Source organism: Cyprinus carpio, chromosome A25, assembly GCF_018340385.1.
Source record: "Cyprinus carpio isolate SPL01 chromosome A25, ASM1834038v1, whole genome shotgun sequence".
Classification (NCBI taxonomy): Eukaryota; Metazoa; Chordata; class Actinopteri; order Cypriniformes; family Cyprinidae; genus Cyprinus; species Cyprinus carpio.
Genome location: NC_056596.1, coordinates 7962271 through 7974298, shown reverse-complemented (window position 1 = coordinate 7974298; position 12028 = coordinate 7962271). Strand labels below are relative to the sequence as shown.

Sequence of the window (12028 nt, the reverse complement as noted above, 5' to 3'; positions counted from 1 at the left end):
ACACCAAGTTAAACTAAATACATTGAGAAACGTTGCCTTGCAGCCAGCTGAAAAGGTTTTTTATTATTATTATTTTATTTCAAGTCTCAAAAAAGTTATATATAGCATATATATATATTATATATATATATATATATATATATATATATATATATATATATATATATATATATATATATACATATACACACACACACACACACACACACACACACACACACACACACATATATATATATATATAACCCTGATTTAGCATTCATTTAAAATGGTGTTAATATACAACTAATTCACAACTGATGTTAATACCAGGTGTAAACAGGGTTTTACAGTTAGATACTTCCCAAAACTGACATGCATGCACTCAAATACACACAGAAATGAGAATACATCCATAAAATCAAATGCAAACACAGTATGTAGTTATGCATCCCTAATATCACAGTGTCCATTAAAAGTCAGAGCATTATTATCCACAAAAGAAAAAGCTTGCTGAGCTTTGAGCAGCTCTCACACTAAATTTGCACTGCTTCTGATACATTAACACTTATCAGGAGTTATTCTCCCCTAACAGCCACCACTGAAGACTCCCGTTGCATTAATATTTCACAAGATTAATTATTAAACACATCAAATGGAATATGGAAAATAGAACATTGAACAGAACCTCATTAGCCCACAAGAGAGAAGCTAAGTAAGTTTCATTGAAAGTGCCTTTTTATTGTGTGTGAGAGTGAAATGGGAGGGGGTTCGCTTCAAAACACACACACACACAGAGAGCGAGAGAGAGAGATGGAGAGGGAGCGAGAACCTACCAACAAGTCTTTTTTTAAAACTTAAAGCTTAGTTATGAAAAGGGTAAAAAATGTATTCTACCCAAATTCAAGGCAAATAAATTCATATATGATATATAATACAAATAAATAATTATAAATGAAAAATAGTAAATGAAAATAACAACAATAATTTATTAATGTGCAAACTATATAAATAAACACATTCAAGACCTCTCTATGACATTTGGCAATAGCTATCATCTGCTATTTAAAAATAGTAAACTAAAAGAAACACTGAACTGATTCAAAACAACCAATCAACTGTCTAGACTTCCTTTATAAAAGGCTGGATGGCTTTCAAAAGCAAGTCACAACTTTTTTGGCACGTCAAGCTTGGGGTTGTGGAGGAGACGTCATGCACACTGAGGAGCAGAGAAGCCAAAAAAACGTCACGCCACAAGATCACAAGCCTCCCTTTGGCCAGAATCATCAACTGGGCTTCATTTGTACATATTACACCATTCAAAGTGCTGCGCTCCATTGTGATTTATAATTTCTCTCCACATATATTGAAGTGAATATGAAAGCTGTTTAACTATGCTGTACAGAGAGTGCTCCAGGAGACTTTCTTTTTTTTTTTTTTGTTAAACAAAATTAATTTTAGTTATTGTGGATCACACAAGAGTGGTCTTGGACTTCATACTGACCACAGTCCATACTACAAAAGAAAGTTTTTAGGTAACAATAAATAAAAATAAAAATAAAAAACAGGACTGGATACACATATATTAGGTTGCAAATATTAAAAAAGACCTGTTTAAAATAAAAAAAAAGAACATATAAACTTTTATATTGTGATATTTAATGGTAGCTGTAAAAAAAAAAATACTAAAATCAATCAGTCTGCATTAATTAATTAATAAATATCTTATTAAAAGATAATGTTGTGCAAAAAGGTGATCTGAATTTTAAAGCTAAATTTGCATCTTCTGCATAAATCTTTATCCAGTATTATATTCATTATATTGAGGCTGAAGGGGGGGGGCATCTGAAAGTAAGTAAACTTATGGTGGGAAAGGCATGATGCCCTTTAACATGTGTTGTTGTTCCAGATCACAGTGGAAAAAAGACTTGCACGTTGTCATATATGACACTCAACAATACTTGTTTGCCTCTGAGCTGCCTGGAAACAGCTTGCTGGCTGCTGCTGATGGCAGACCCTGGAGGCCACCAGATCCCTGAGGTAAAGAGAGGAAAACATTAGTAACAAGATAACAAGGGAGGAGAGGGCTCAGAGAGCTTTATCAAGGCTTCTTCAGGTACCTGGACCTCCTCTCAACTCCTGAACCGGCATCCCAGGGACTGGTGATAACAACTGGGTGTTACAAATGAAAGTGCTATCTATAATGGTGGATTGATGATGATGAGTTCAGTCAATACATTCATGATTACCACACCAGTTTGCCTTGCTATTCATATAATACCACAAACTTTAAGAGTAACAAGTAAAGGTCTCCCCACCTCCTCTCCCCCTCTAAAGCAATAGTCCCCCATTATAGACACAATCCCCTAGGAATAACCTGGGATTAAGTGCTTTGCTCCAGGACAAAATGCATATAGTTCACTGAATGCCTCTTGTGGGATTCAAACCTATAGCCTTTCGGTTACCAGGAGAGATTTTCTTTTATTTATTTTTTTTAGTAACTGTTTATATTTTGTGTAAACTTACTTAGGGTTTGTCAGTATTTTGTTTTTGTTAGGTAGATTTTGTTTTGTTTCAGTTAACAGGGCAGGTCTTTATTTTTTTTAAATAATTGTTTATATTTAGTCTAGATAACTTATGTTTTGTCTTTATTTAGCTTGTTTAGTTTATATTTTGTTTTGTTTTTGCTTTAACCTCTTCTTATTGTACGTCTACAATTACCAAAGGTGATTTCAATGGTACCATGGTAGTGATGGCATCAGATGACAAATGGCAATACCATGTTACTTCGACACATACCATGATACTGAAATGATCACCTTATTCATATTCATTCACTATAATATTTACAGTACTTCAAAGAATACCAGAGTAAAGTGGTACCATGACAGCACATGTCCAGAAATTTTTGGTATTACCATGTTACCATGTCTAGAAATGAAACTAAATGAAATGAAATGAAACAATGCTTGCAATGCCAAGTGCATGCGTTCAATTCCAATGGAAATTAAAAACTGATTAAATGTATACCTTGAATGCTATGTAAGTCGCTTTGGATAAAAGCATCTGCCAAATTCATTAATGTAAATGTAAAATCAAATAGAATAGCCAATACCATAGTACTTTTTGTTAATGTAAGGAATACACAGCCTAATAGTCCAAACAGTTATAATGCAAGCAACACAAGTCTACCCAAACAGATCTACAAAAAACCATTGATAGGTGCCGTCATTAAGACACTGGAGAAGCTGGTAATCAGTGACTGCCATTCACAACCTGCGAGAGACGCTTAACAAGGGGTGAATTCTGCTGAGACTGTGATGGCTTCATTACACTGGCCTCACTTACCGTCTGGAAAAAATTAATGATTTAATGAGCGAAGTTAAGAGTTGACACCACTGCAGCACTCCGGTGCTAAATCTGAAATAATGAACGAGCCATTAATGAGGGGCTGGGTGAGAAACACCTGATCTACCCCATCCCCAATCATGTCTATTCCTCCATTTATCTGTCTATCCCTCCCTCCTTCTCTAATAAACAGTCCACAGCTGAATCAGGGCAGCACGTTCACCTGCCTCTGCTGCGTTGAACCTCTGTCTATCAAGATACACCCACACACACACTGCGCCTCTGTCTGTCACGCTACTCCTACGCGGTATACTTTACGTACACACACACATTCACCTGGAAGATAAGCTATCTTTGTTATACTGTCTGTAAGGAAGGGATAGTGTCTCTTGGGAGTGTGTGGGGTCTCTCTGTCACACTAACAACCCCAGATGCAAACACGCACCAGGCACGTGGTAAGAGAAGCACATCCGTACACACCTGTCAACAGAAGAACGTTTAATTTGAACAGGCCTGCCATTGTTTGATAAGATAATGACTGGGGCTGCCAGTATAATCATTTCTCGCATTCATCTCTGCTTCCGAATAATGAAGGTGAGGCCTGACAGTTCCAGAGATTCGCTAAACAATCATCAACAAGTTTTGAAGTTAATATTTTGAAACGAGATAATAAACGAAAACACAACTAGGATGCTTTACCAAGTTGCGTTGACTTGCTTAACCTAGAGATTTGACTCAATATATTACAAAACTAGAGGGTAAAAATTAAGGGCTATGTGGTTCTTTGGGCATTAAAAAAAGTTCTTGTTATTATATAGGTTCTTCAGAACAGCGTGTTTGGTTTCTGGGTTCTTTGAAGCTACAGCAGACGTTTGTATAAGTTTATTTGGGTAAGTACAATTTTATTTCTTAAAAAAAAAATATATATTTGTCAGCAAGGACACATGAATCAAAAGTCTTAACTGGTTTAGGACAGTCTCCCAACCTGGACAAGTTGGTTGTCTATTAGCTATGCAGTCACCTAATCTCTTCACAAAACCTCAACAAGACTTTCCTAAATCAGACAAGACCAACAAACAAGCTGACTAGGTTGGGAGACCAGATAAGAGCAGAAAACCAGCTTAGACTGATTTTTAGCAAAAATCACACTAACTATGGACATTTCAGTAACATTTGATGAGTTTAAATTTTGCTTAACCTAACATTTTGTGAAATATTTTACTGGAAAAATGTGCTTGTGCTAAAGTTCTAAAAAAATGTTATCTGGTTTGATATTTTGTTTTCAAATGCAATAACATGGCTTAAGTGTCAAAATACTTTTGTGGGCCAACTGTATCCTTGAGCATACAGCCTGTGCTTCCATCTCCAGGAAACCAATAGTGTGCAAATTCCTGTGGCTTTATGCTGTTAGGAAACAAATGAACTAACATTACAAAATCATGCTAGTTTACTGGGTACTTCTTCCAAGTGTTAACAATTCCTTAGCTTTTATGATCTTAACCAGGCCTATTACACACAAAAGGGCCATAATACCAAACATTAATTTAAGCACTTTTCTTATTCCTCCAAAGAACCCATCAATTATGGCACTCTTTATCATGTGTTCCATTTTGGGCACAACTTTACAATTTAGCATTGGGGCACCTCTTAAACTTGCTTTCAAAGAACTGTCGAAGCGAGGCATTTTTAACTTTTGACAAATAAACAATGGCACCCTCTGAGCCTGCTGCGCTAAACACCGCTCACCAGGTCTGAATTAAATGAGGAGAAAAGTGCTCAGGTCCTTTCCACCGCACCATGATTTTGAGGAGGGGAAAGCACATATTTCACACAGTTGCCTTTGTGTGTAATATATTGTATCATGGCCATCCTGCTGGGCGTATTTCATATAGATAATGACAACGGCAATGCGAATATCTACATGAACGAGTGGGTTAGCTAATTAAGATTATAGCTACCCAGAGAAGTGTCTCGGTACAGTTTGCGCCCAGCAAGGCGCTGCCTTCATTGTGGGAAAAGCAGCACCATTTAAACAACAGGGTCCACGTCACCTGGAGAGCAATTGATACCAATTATACCATATCATAAAGTAACCCAATTTAACAGTCAGAGAACCAACATGGGGCATTTGACTCATTTAGGAGACAACAGCAAAAGGATTAATTTCTAGTCAGTGAGCTGTCATTGTGTCGTGATGATAAAACCCAAATCCTAAACTTGAGGGTCTGACTGTCACAAATAAGGCAGGAGATGAGAGCAATTAAGCACAACCTGATGCCAGGAAAGGGCAGTAATTAAGTGCGTTATCATCTTTTTTGAATTGCTATTTTAGTTTTAGTAGCTAAAGATGTTTTTAAAAGATGAACATTTTTGAAAATAATCAATACAAATGAAGTAAAAATATTATTAAATATAATTAATACTAAAAATAATTAGAAAGACACATGAATCAGATTTAGCAAAACCTTAAGATCAATATTTACTTTTTTTTTAAGAATATAAACAGTACAGTAAGTACTGCCATAAATACTACATTTTATTTGTATATATAGATATTTTGAAAGACATTAGTACTTTAAATTCAGCAAAGAAGCATTAAATTGATCAAGTGTGATGGTAAAGACATTTATAACAACATTTTACAAAAAAAAAAAGAAAAAAGTTTACGATTGTTCAGTTTACATAAAAAGATTAAGAAGCACAACCGTTTTCAATAGTTGAAGGATCATGTGACACTAAATACTGGAATTATTACTGCTGAAAATTCAACTTTTCCATCACAGGACTAAATTACATTTTAATATATATTTAAAAAGGATAGAGTTGGGTATGGCTAACTAAATAAATAAATTAAAATAGAATAAAATAGCAAGTAGCCTACTGCTATGTTGTATAAATGCATTTGCCATTTTTTAAAGAAATTAATACTTTAAATCAGCAAAGATGCATTAAGTTTGAGCTCCTGGTAGAAACAGGTGGAAATCGATAGTGCTTACTTCAGAACATTGAAAATGGATGGAACCAACGTTCTAGAAGGGGATAATAAAGTTTTTTTTTTTTTTTCACTCTCATTTTTAATCTTATAGAAAGTTTACAATAACCATTAAAAACTGAAATATTGAACAAAATTCTTTAGTGAATTCAAATTAAAATGGCTCCACTGTGAATGCCATAATCCACTCTTAATCTGGATCAGGGATTCCAGTGTGTTTTTTTACCCCTCTCCTGAGGCAGCAGTTGCTGTTCATCCCGTGCCTTTGTGTACGTGCCGGCCTCCTTAACGTTTTAGCAGGGCTTTGACTGGTTGAACTTTGATCTGATGTCTTCATTGAGGAGAACTGCAGGTTACCAATTCAAGATGCAAATCCTTTACCAGAGCCTATAGGCACTTTGTAAAAGAGAGAGAGAGAGAGAGAGAGAGAGAAACAGGGTGAAAAAGAGAGAGAGTGAGTGAGTGATTGTGTCTCGTGGGGAGGGGGAATCCCGTGTGAAGTTGAAACTCCACCCCCCCCACTACCCCACCCCACCCCAAACACACTCACACACACCCAATCGCGCTCTAATCCACATTGCAATATGGATTAAGGTAGGGGATAACCTTTTCTCAACGTGCAAGAAAGAGTATGGCAAGGACGAGCCTGGGGTGGGCGGCTGGGGATCTTCTCATAATAAAGCAGTGCGGTATAAAAGCACGCTCTGTGTCAGGCGCTTGTGAATGGGCCTCAATGCAGCCCCATTCCCAGGCCTGGTGGGGAGGCTTGCCAAAGCCTACCTAGAGCCAACTAAGCGTGAGTAATCCTTCCATGCTCAATGGATGGGGTGAGCCCCATTCAACCCTTTCAGAAGTTTAAGAGTTGATCAATTTATTATCTGTGGCGATTAGGGTGCAGGCCCAGTCACCTTCTTAAAGCCTGGCAGTCCGGGAAGAAAAGAAAAGGGACTGTCAGCGCTGGGCTCTGTTTCCACTGCTAGCGTCACATAACCGAAGCCCTCTAATTGCGATACTAATGCGCTCGAAACCTCTGATTTGAAATGAACCAAGGCAGAAAACCGATTTCATGCTGTGACAGTTTATATATTGCCGCCGGTAGACAAACGGCCCATTGAATAGCAACTGTACCTTCTAATTTTGTTTCCGGGGGAGAGAAAATTGGGCATAAAATCATTGAGCCATTTTTTTATTCTTACAGTCTGATGTGACGTTTTAGATGGGATTTAGATGACTGAAAAAAGCAAATTCAAATAATTGCCTGTTGTAATTATGCCCCAAAAAAGGCTTTGTGCATTTAACAGCTTGTAATGACAACTGAGTTAACAGAACGGTGTGGAAAAATAAACTACAAGTCAAACAAGCTTTGTTGGCTAAGGATCACACCCACTCCAACGGTCACAAAGGGTGCAGTGGTTTGGGACAAATCTCAAGTGCTCTTCACACACAAACACACACTTCTTAGCACATGGATAAACAGTTTTATTAGCTCAAATCACAATAGCCATCGTGTATTTTTTTTCTTAAGAATCTTAAAGAATCTTAAATATAATGGGGAGTGGTTCTAGATCCCTAGGTCAGTATTCAGTACACTAACTAGGGAGTGAGCCATGCATGTCAAAATAGTTCCAGCGCACAGAGACATTCACATTCTAGAAATTCCAAGAACACTCACTAGATTTATGTCAGGTCAACAAAAGAGTGCAAGCGTTAATAAAGACAAAGTCTTATGTCCTGTCATTAGATTTATATTTTTTAAGGCTACAACACAAATACACGATGATGTGTTAAACAGCACTGAAAGCTAAATATTTTAATTTTTTTTTTTTTTTTTTACTGGTGTCATTGCCACCACATCTAAAATAAATTCCTTTTTTTTAAAAAAGAATATTCAGTGATGGCAATGATGTAATCAAAATGGCTTTTTTAACCATTTATTTGTTTAGCTAAAATTAATTTTATAGCTAGCAATTTATGTATCCTAAAATTTACATTGATCTAATCTTTGGCAATTGCACTAACTTGAGAGGGAGGAAAAGAAGCAAAAAATATTATTATTTTTTAGATATATACAATTTAGCAATTTATTAAAGGCATATTTGTTCATTGTTGTGGAAATGAGGCCAAAAAACTGTTCATGCTTTCAAATGACTACAATTCATATTTTTATTATTTTATTTTAAGTTGAAAATCTGGGTCTGGACTAATCAACAGCAATCAAATTAATTGATTAAAAGTCATTTAAAAAACAAACAAACAAACAGACAGACAGACAGACAGATAGACAGACAGAGAGAGAGAGGATCCATTGTGTCACAGTGTTTACAGGATCAAGGCCCTTATTGTTTTATGACATTGAGATTGAGGGAGCTGAATAAAACACATCCATAGTTCATCAAGTGAGATATTACCATTCTTTCTGTACAAAGTTGTCATCGGTGCCTCGGTTCATGTGCTCATGGCCCTGTGTTTGACAGAGGTCACTGCAAACCCACAACAAGCCACCACCTCATTACCCAAACTAAATAACTTGATACTCTCTATTAAAGCCATGTGACAAATATGCTACATATTCACATGGATGCTACTCAAAAGTGAGGCCCTGATTACAGGCCCAGAGCGGAAAAGATTGTTTCATCGTCTTTCTCACACTCAATTGACTGTGTGGTTATGTGTGTGTGTGTGTGTGTGTGTGTGTGTGTGTGTGTGTGTGTGTGTGTGTGTGTCCTGGAGTCATTATGTGCAATTCAGGCAAGCATGTGGATGGATGTGTGTACAGAGCTTTCAATCATGTTTATGAGGGGCTGTTCGTGCATATGCGTGTCTGTTTGACTCTAAGCGGCTGTTTTCTCTGCGGTCAATTAATCTTAATGTGAATTGAATGTGCTAACAACTCCAGCACCATCAGACATCATTTCATATCAATCATCCGGTATAAGCCACACTGATCTACAATAGCGAGCACTCAGTACTTGCCAAACAGATTTACTTTAAATTATTAAATTTATGTTCAGAATAATGGCATAGAGTACTTTTGTAAAATAAATAAACAAACAAATACACAAACAAATTTGTATGGACAAAAAAAAAATGACATACAAATGTACACATTAAATAATAATAATAATAATAGTAATAATAATAATAATAATAATAATAATAATAATAATAGCAGTTATTATTACTATTATTATTATCATTTTCAGTCAGAACACTGTATTGACCAATCATCATCCAGGACCGCAACTATAAGATTTAATAATAAAAAGCCATTACTGTGATTTTATCTCTTTTAAAGGATTTTTGCAAATAATTTCTCAAAAATAAAATCTGATTCAGTCTATACTTTGTTACATGTTGCCTGTTCCATGTCTCTTGGCCCCTTAACAGGGTACATGTGTGTTGGAAGATGTGTCAGAGCCCCTGGGACAAATCACCTTTCTAATGCAATAACAAAACAGGCCATTGTCTCGCAGATAACACTTTAAATTAGCAAAGCCACGTTTTAACACCAACACTTCCTGATTAAACCTGTGAGGAGCTGGGGGCCAATCAGAGGGTAGGACCATGGGGCATTCCTTTGTGACATCATTAAAGGTAATGTGTGGTTAAAGGCTGATTTGGATCCCTGGGCTGGTCACTGTTGCAGTTTGCTGGTAAGGAGTGTTTTTCTGTTTGGCAAGGAGAGGAAGGTGTGAGAGTGTATGTGAGGGGTTGAATTCACCTGTTGCCTTGGCCTCTTTCGCTTGTTGACGCCTCTTGAAAAAACAGAAAACAAAAAAAAAAAGTCACATTCTCAAGGCAAAAATCACATTGGTCAGGTCTAATTTGACGAAACAGGCAATCCCTTGGGTCAGATCAATCTGTCACGGGGAGAAAAAAATAACAACAATTACCCAAACGGTCACTTTACAAACTCATGTATGATCAAATCTATCTCAAAGACATCTTCACTATAGGATATTCCTCTCAGACCAGCAGGAACTTTACACTAAAACAAGGTCAGATACACAAAATATGTCCGCAACATTCTTAAGCACCTTTAGATCCATGGAAACCTTCCCTAACTTTCAGTGTCTCTGCATTCTGCCATGCAAAGGAATGGGAGGCCTATCAAAAACAAGCCAACATCCTGCATTGGATTCCCGCCCTACCCATTTATATGGAAAACATAAGGTTTACGCCTTGACCCCACCTTCCATCAATCAAAATATTTACAATGGCCTCCCATCTGTTGGCTGAACTGAAGCGGCCTGGGTGCCTCTGTTCCTCTTCCCATTAATGGAGGGCTTTTCCTGGAGAGTCGTGAGTTTGTATGACCCCCTGGCTGTGGTGAATGCTCAGGGAGGTCATTAAAACCAGTAACATCACCGAACTGTAATGACATGCAGAAGATGCACTTCCTCTTTAGTGGGATTCACTGACTTAGCTGGTGGCTTTTCATCACACTGACTCTGCATAGCTTGGTAGTTTCGCTCCAAAGGCCAAAAATCTACACAAAAATGAAAAAAAAAATGGAGTACAACATTATGAAGAACAACAATGATAAAATACATTAAAAAAATACAAGAAAAAAATAAAATACAAAGACATTATCATTGGAAAAGAAGAAACATCTAGCAAGAATAGGATTTTTTTAATAATCCTGTCGAAGATGGACCCACTTGAGCTGAAGCTGAATAGTGAATAAACACCCATAAACTGAAGCTCTTTGCTAATGGGTTAATTAACTCAACCAAACGAGTCCTATACATATGAAAGTACTCAAATAGATATACAAAATAAATGTCATATTTCAGCTTACATTCGCAAAAAATTACAAACACAAAAGTCAACTAACTAGAATCAAGTCACTTGCAAGTCAGAATACTTAAGCCACATGAATAAGCTTTTTCCATAACACACCAAATATCTAATGAATGTGTGTTATTTTACATTTTCATACATATATTACAATTGTGTACTCGTTATAATGTTATTCCGAGAGTTTTCATGGGTAAATGTTGGTATATATATATATATATGTATGTATGTGTATATATATATATTATATATATATATATATATATATATATATAATATTTGTTTTCATTTTTATCTACTAAAATCAGAGTAGATGCAATTTAAGTCAATGATTCTCAACTAGTGATCTCGAATCTAAACTAATTACCAAATAAAATTCAGCTTTCACTGAACTATTGGGTAAAAAAAGCCAAAAAAGGTTGTGGACCACTGATTAAAATGAATGAATATGAAATACTAACAAAATTTAAAAGATACTTTCGTTAAGACAAAAACTATGACTAAAACATTAAATAATATAAAAGGACAGTTTTGGTGTCACAAAAGTTTCCTAGGAATAAACCTGCAATTGATGAGCTTTGTGCTGTATGTTAATGTATAGCCTGACAGACGGGAGATACTCGCACACGTTCTTCAGATTGAAATATGATCAGTTCTACAAGAACTTGTGTTTTCCCCCCTCCAGGCCAAGCCTTTCACAATAACAGAATCGGTTACAGTAAAATTATATTTTGATAAGCTATGAACATCTCTTTTCATTTCCAGCCCCAAACCCATTTCGATTCAGCCTAAAAACAAAAGGCACCGTCTGCCTCAACATCACTTTGCCCCCAGACTTGCTGATTGTTCAACTATCTGCCACACAGTGATAAAAGTGCCACCCAAAAGCATGGCTTCCATGTTTCTCCC

General features: G+C 36.4%; 1 long non-coding RNA gene across 1 annotated transcript; it reads right to left on the bottom strand.

The window, feature by feature from the left end:
* Positions 1-228: 228 nt before the first annotated feature.
* LOC122135573 lies at positions 229-10799 on the bottom strand. Its single transcript, XR_006153600.1, has 3 exons — positions 10041-10799; positions 6546-6715; positions 229-2014 (listed from the first exon to the last, which is right to left on the bottom strand). It is a non-coding gene; the product is annotated as an uncharacterized LOC122135573 (long non-coding RNA).
* Positions 10800-12028: the final 1229 nt, after the last annotated feature.